The following is a 7,929-nucleotide window of genomic DNA, read 5'->3' on the forward strand; positions in this document are numbered from 1 at the left end:
GCATAACTCTGAATTAAGTATGCCATATGTGTGTATCATGTACAGTAATATCTGTTCTAACAGTAGAAGTCCATTAAATTCACTAACTGGAGAACAACTAGACAAGGATTTTCATTTTACACTCGTAAAACTAACAGTGTAACAAACTGTTAAGTTTTAAAATATATTAATTTACCCAAAATACAACCGCGGTTCAACTACTTGTTGCAGTATTACATAATTTTCTAAAATATTCAATTTCAATGCTTAGTTCAATATCTTACGTGTCTAAATTTACTATCGAAAAACCATTTTTTTTTTTTGTAATTTTGAATATTACGCAAAATACTATTTACCGAGTAATTTTTATTCTCACTGGTATTGAGCAACGGTGATAAAATTAGAAGAGGAGTGTTTATATCCTCACGAATTGTGTCCGTTTTTTAATCAAATCTATCGTATATTAGTTTAAAGTTTCATTATTTCAAGTTCTAACAAACGATATTTACGTGCAAAAGCAGCTACCTATTTAACCCTTTACATAGCTGTAACCTATTATTTACCGAATTATTTTAAATTTATATATGATATAAATATCAAATGTGATATTAATAGTTCATATGGAAATGAGGATACTCAAATGCACATAGTTTTCTCACACTGAGGAGACACGACTGAGGAGCAATTTTCAAAAGTTCTAATTTCTCCCAAAAATAAAATCTATTTTAACTGTAAAACCGTTTGTAAAAACTCTTATGTGGCAGTTAAAATGTACAGTAACATTTCATCACTTTGTCTTTCAACAATTATCAAACTATAAGTGCATATATACTCTAGTAACAATAAGTATTCTTATACGCTCACATTAAGAATACATTTAATATTATGTCCTCTTTTAAACGAATTATTAGTCGCAATCAGATTTTCTTCAGTTGAATGTCTATATATAACTATAGTTATTACTTATTATAGGAACTTACTTGTTATTACATAATAGACAAAATCGTTATTGTAAACATAATAATAAATATCTACACAGTATCTAAAATTGAACACGTAATGTATTAATGAAAAATTTATTTGTAACTCATTATTGCATAATTTTAGAACTTGGATCAAAAAAGGCAATGTAACTTTTTTGGTGAAAATGAGTTTAATATATTATTATACATATACATGTTATGTATTATGCATATCATATACAATTGCATGTGATTTTTCTTGGTAAAAAATTTAAATTAATCAAAACTGATCAAAGTGAAATTGGCTCTTTTTTTGTTTAAGCCCCATAATAATACATAATTATTGATTAATATTAATTTTTACTATTATGCACAAATTATTAATGAGTGATGATTACTTACAATAATATTAAGACATAACATCAATGATAATTATATTAATTATAGTATATAGATATGATCAAATTTTTTTTTTACATAACTTAACCCTTTGTTTATAAATTGTTGAAGTTAAATATAAAATATTATATAATAATAATTATATGGTGTAAATAAAATGAATTCGGTAAATAATATATATTGGCCCAACAATTATTGTAACTTGTCGAATAACAATAACTGATAATACAGTAGCATTTCAGATTTCATTTATTATGATTTAATAAACAAAAAGACTAAACACATTCAAGTTATAATATATTTATCACAGTATAAATTAAATTTTATGAAAATTTGCTGGATTTTTGAGGTTTGTGTCCGTATATGATGTAGATAGATCAGCGGTTTCCAAACTTGTTTATGTCACGCATCCCCAAAACAAAAATAATTTAATCCCGTCTCCCGTGAATAAATAAAAAAATATTTTTATTATTTTAATGTTAGCATAATATTATTTTTTTGTTACAAAAAAAAAAATTTATAATTATTATTATTTAATTTAATGTGAACAATGCGTTTGTTTTGAGTATATTATTACCTCAACATTTGGATCCAAATTTGTAACTACAACACGCATTTCTTTTTCAACATTAAGTTTGGACCGGTATTTGTATTTTAAAACAGTAAGTGCAGACATTTTTGCTTCATACAAATACGATGTTGCAAATGGTATTAATATACGCAAAGCTTTGTGGATAACTTCGGCATATTCATCTTTTGTTTTTCCAAAATCCTAAATGTGACAATGAAGAAAATTTAATTCGTAATAAAGAATCAGATGAAATGTCGATTAATTGTTCTTCCTCTATAGTTGTGATATTTAACATCAGTTTTTCAGTAAATGGATTTTTAATCAAATTATATTGTATTATTTCTTCTGGAAAATATTTTTCAAAATAACTTCTATGAGTCATCAAATTATCAGAATTTGTTTTGAACTTATTGGAATTGTTTTAAAAGTGGAAAATAAGTGGTTTATCATTTTCTTCAGTTAATTCCCAATGCTATAAGTTGATTTTTTGATTAAAAGCAATCACTTTATCATTCAGTAGGAGAGTATGAGTTTCCTTATTTTACAAAGATGTGTTGCAGTGCATTTTATAAGGAATTTTCACTAGGCGACAAAAAATGTTTTTCTCAAAATAATCAATATAATACCATAGTACAATTATAGTATTACATGTTTGTTTCACTTTATTTCGCCCAATCTTTCAAAATATTGTCGACAGAGTATAACCACTGGGCGACATTTATGTTAACTAGTTAAAAAATACACTGATGAGTGTATTACATTTTTCAAAGATCATCAAGCATTATATATATTATATATTGTATATATTGGTCATTAGGTACCGTGCCAATATACATTATAATATAAACCACATAATGACTGCGAGTAGATAAGATGAAATTTCAACAAAATTACCTTCAATCTAAAAATAAATTTACAGTTATGTAATATACAGTAAAAATATTTGCCTTGCACCTCCCCAATAAATGCTTATGATTTTAAGGGAAGTTCGCATCACAGTTTGGGAACCACTGGTGTAGATAATCCTTCAAGTAGAATTCGATAAACATATACAAGTAAACTGCAGCAGATTAGCAGCAATGGAATGGAATCAAAACGAAAAATTAAATGAATTTTGAAATTGTTCTCTTGAAATACACTACATGTTTGGAAATTGGAAGAGATGTTTTGTGTACTGAGTTGTTTCTTTGTCCTTACATGGATGTCTGTCGGGCCAACTCATAAAAATCATAGGTAATAAAATGTATTGTAAAAATGATTTCTGCCTGTGAGAAATTTATAGAAAACGCCACCAATATTTCAACAATGACGAGGATTAAGCACGCGTTCTTGGTCACGAAAGACCAAAGTCATCATAGTCAACACGAGGCCAAATCGATTTTTCGTGTCTCACTCAGTAATTCTTTTTGAAACACATCAACACTTCCGAATAAAATTAATTACTATTTCAATCCATTTCCTTGTCTGGAAATCCTGCCACGTTGTCATCATCGTATACCATGAGCGCGGTGGCGCAAGAAGAAGAATAGAAGGATTAATATCTCTCAAAAACTATTCATTTTTTTACATTATCTTTCATAGATATCATCATCGTGACTTAAACTTGGTAACATAAATATATAATTGTATTCAATATTGTTAAACAAGATCACGAGTATATTGAACATGCAATTGTAAATTAAAGTTATTTTTTGAAATTTGTAATTTATATTTGAAAAAACATGCTTCTATGTTTTGATGGAATAGTTTTTAAAAGTACTGTATTGTCAGCACAAAATATACAAATTATAATACGTGTTTTATTGGTTAGTAACTTGAATTGTCGAAAGCCATCCATTATCACATAGATACTAAATTATGTTTTTTTTAACAGTTTGTGTATTTAATAAGTTGCACATGTATAGTCAGTGTACTATATATTTAAAGTTTATTTTTCGGTTGCATAAATCTATATATATCTTAAGACGTTTGACTTTAAATCAATGTTTTCTTGTGTTAACATATTTTGAACGATTTATTAGCACACATTAATTATTTTCATTTAATTTCATTAAACATATCCAGAATATTTGTATCTCTTACTTATACATACGTATACATACATATGTATTACACTTCAAGTAATAATTATTTATCTAAATAAAGTTTTTATACCAATTATATGTGTGCAATATAGATCTAAAATACAAATAAATACAATATCTTCCTCATTAATTATGATGTAAATATTTTATGAAGTATTGTATTTGAAAAAAAAATGACCAAGCCAACAATCTCAATGTTAAATTGTTATATTTAAGTAATTTATTTATAAATAACTCAAATTAAGTAATTATTTTATCAGAAACAAGATATGTAAATAAAAACGTTTTATTCAGTCAAAGTTGTATATTTTTATTTTCAAAAATGTTTATTAGACTTTATTTTTTTATTGCTTTGGCAAGAAGCCATAAAGTTATTTTCCTACACAATTCGTTCTTAGACTGATATTCAGCTAAAAATATTAAATATTGAATACCATAAAAATATGTATTACGTAATTATATTATATGTTAAGTATTGTTTAGTAACACACTACTGGTACATATTGATTTTAATAAGATATTACTAAAATACTTGTTCGAATGTACCCACTAATTATGAGTATTTACTAAGTAGCAACTAAAATGTTTTTTATTTAAACAAATATAGTTACGAATACATTTGAATTATTTACTCCACAAATATTATATCATTGATTTTCATATAAATATAAGTAAAAGATAAATTTGGAACTAGTATGTCACGAATGAACTAACAAATATAACATTTTTTTATCACCCAATAACTTCTTCTCTTTTGAATTATCCGACCACTAGGACCATCCCGTCTTACAATCGATTCTTAAGCCATCTATATTCATTGCCAAATCCTTCCAGTTTACCCCACCTCCTAATTTTTCCACGTCCCTCTAAAATATATTTTTCTTTTTATTTATACTTTCTAATAACTATTTAATAATATTTAATAGTGTTTTAAAAATATAATTACTGTAAAAATGTAATCTTGTAATGCTGTTTCGTATACGATCTTTATAAATTAAATTTAAAAAAAATAAATAATAATAAATAAATTTTGCTTGCTTTAAAAAAATTAATTAAAAAAACATATTTGAATAAAAAAAAGGACAAACACTTAAAAAATATTTTAAGATATTCTGTTGTAATGAATTTGAATTATATGAGAATAATTTTATTCATAAACCGACGGAAATTAGTAATTATCGTTGCATAAAAAGTTATAATATTCCAAAAAATCTATAATAGAATACATTGTGTATTTTCAGGAATAAAACAAATACACATAGAATATTTCCTTTAGCTTAGAGAAACATTTCTCCTATTATATAATCCAATATAATATACTTTAAGTACCATAAATAACAAAATACCACCCCAAAGTTCAATCTGATTATCGGACGATTATTTGTAACACAAAGTTAATCTCTATTCCCTGTAGAGAGTTAGACTGTTCTACATTAGGTTTAACTTAAATAATGTGCAATTTTATAATATTGGTTATAATAAAAATAAATAATACATTATACTTTTGAAAATGTTCATAATTACAAAAAATAATATTTGATAATAGACTTAGAACAAAAGATTTTATTTTATCGATTTTCATCTGTCATTTAAATTAATATTTACCTCAGTAACTGTTTTTTTTTTTTTAATTTCCCTTTGTTCGCACATTACAGCAAAGCGATTACATAAAATTTGAATCTCAATACTAAATACTTTTGGATTGTATAATGAGTTTTTTTTATCGAGTTCATCGATTCAAAACTAATAAATTATTTTCAAAAACACAGTTTGAAAATATCATGCAATTATTAAAATAAAGTCCACATTGAGCATTTGTACTTATACGTATTTTTGCTAATTGTTCATAGATTTTTGACAGATAAATCAAATTAACTACAAATTCTTTTTATTTTTTTTCTTTGTGTTATTCTTTGAACCTGTATTGCCCTATAGATAGCCATATAGGTATTTAACACACTATAATTACGTATGCATTTTTACGATTTTTGCAATTCAGCAAATCTGCATTGGTCGATCTCATTTTGTTCAAAAGTGACGACCCTATGATAACGTTTTTGTTAATAAACGTGTAAAAACGGTTTCGGGTAGGTCACGGAATGTATATTTTAAATGTTCTGGTACCACGTCTAGTGGTCGTTGGTTTCTCGGTCGCCCTACTCACCGTGCCGATTCCGCTACGCTCTATCGACTTATAAGAAAAAAAATTTATAGTTTTGTATACATACTTCGATTTGTTATGAAACAACACGTAGTATATATACGTAGTTAAACAAGTTGTGGGTTGGAAAAAAAATTGCGTTTTAGGTTTACAGTTCGCGCACATATTTACAGCTACATATATTCTTAGGGTTTTTTTTTTTAAGCGTTTATACAGTTTATCGTTATGGCATTATTACAATACTGATATGGTGTTGTTCGATGGCACGTACCTCACGATAATTTGCTCAACAGCATACAGTTGTCAGTGTACTTTTCCACGACCCATCGTACATATATAAATTCAATGTAAGGTATACCCAAATTATGATAGAGTTGTAATACCGAACAATTATAGTACGATGTTACATATTTAAATAGAAAATAAATTATAAATGCAAAAATATAATAAATAGCGTTTGATCTATTTAAATATCAGTAATGAAACAATGCCCAACTATAGTAGTTGTTATTTCCCAACTATTTGACATTATTAATGGATCGTACTATTATTACCGTATTTATTTATGGTTTTAGTTAAATATTAATTTTGTATTTGAAAAATGAATTTTCATTTACTCACCGATTTCGTTAGTTAATAATTACTAGTTCATTACGATTTTAAATTAAATATTGTTTGTACACATCACGAGTTAACAAACAGACGGTTTTGATATTATGTACTACTGTGTATCTACTATAAGCCGTAAAAACATTCAACAAAATGTTAATTTTGATATTATGTTAAATTAAAATAAATTATAGACCAAGGTTATTGAATTTAAATAATTATTCAAGTATTCAAGTAAACACCTGTTACTTTCATATTCTGAAAACTGATGTTACTATATACTATTATTATTATTACATAATCTCCATAACAATGTTTGATAAAATGAAACAGTTACAAGCCGCAATTATTATTTTGTTTTCAATACACACACCTAGGTATATTGTACTTTTTAATCACTGATCTAAGTTTTTTGGTTTAGCAAGTCATTTTACAGAAGCTTGTTCTTTAAAACATATATTCAGTAAAAAATTGGATTTTTGCAACAACTTAACGATGTAATTAATGAACACAATATAATATAATATGATAAATTCCAAAGTAAAGACGACAGTAGGTTTTATGTAGATAAAAACATTATAAGGTTATATAATAACAATATTCATATTTTCGTAAAACATCTGTTAAAAAACGCGGTCTGATAATAATTTAAAATATATGATGTATAGCAAAGGCAGCCAAACTTTTTTCGGCCACGATCTACTAAAAATATACTTCATCTTTGAAGATCGACTTTCTTGGAAAAATGTTTTTATTATTAAATAATTATAATTATTAAGAAACATACTTACTTTAAGTGTCTATAAACATATATAAAGTATTATAAACTAATTAATAATTACTAAAAATAATAAAATAATTTCTAAAATTTAAATACTTAAGTCTAATTAACATATTTATATTTATTTTGTTGATCTGGGCATTGTTGAAGTGCACGTGGCCTAAAAATAAATTCTAACATGATCGACGATTTGGCCACGACCCTGAACTTGGCCCCCCACTTACCAATTAGTGTACAACATCTGTATCAACAGTTAGCAAATTGTTAGCAAATAATAGCAAATTGATTTTCTGAGTTAGCAAATTGTTCATTTTTTCTTTACAATCAATTTATGTTTGGATGGGCCAAGTTCATGTAGCCCACACACTTTACGTTATCAGCAC

Source organism: Sipha flava, unplaced genomic scaffold, assembly GCF_003268045.1.
Source record: "Sipha flava isolate LNK unplaced genomic scaffold, YSA_version1 194_pilon_pilon, whole genome shotgun sequence".
NCBI lineage: Eukaryota > Metazoa > Arthropoda > Insecta > Hemiptera > Aphididae > Sipha > Sipha flava.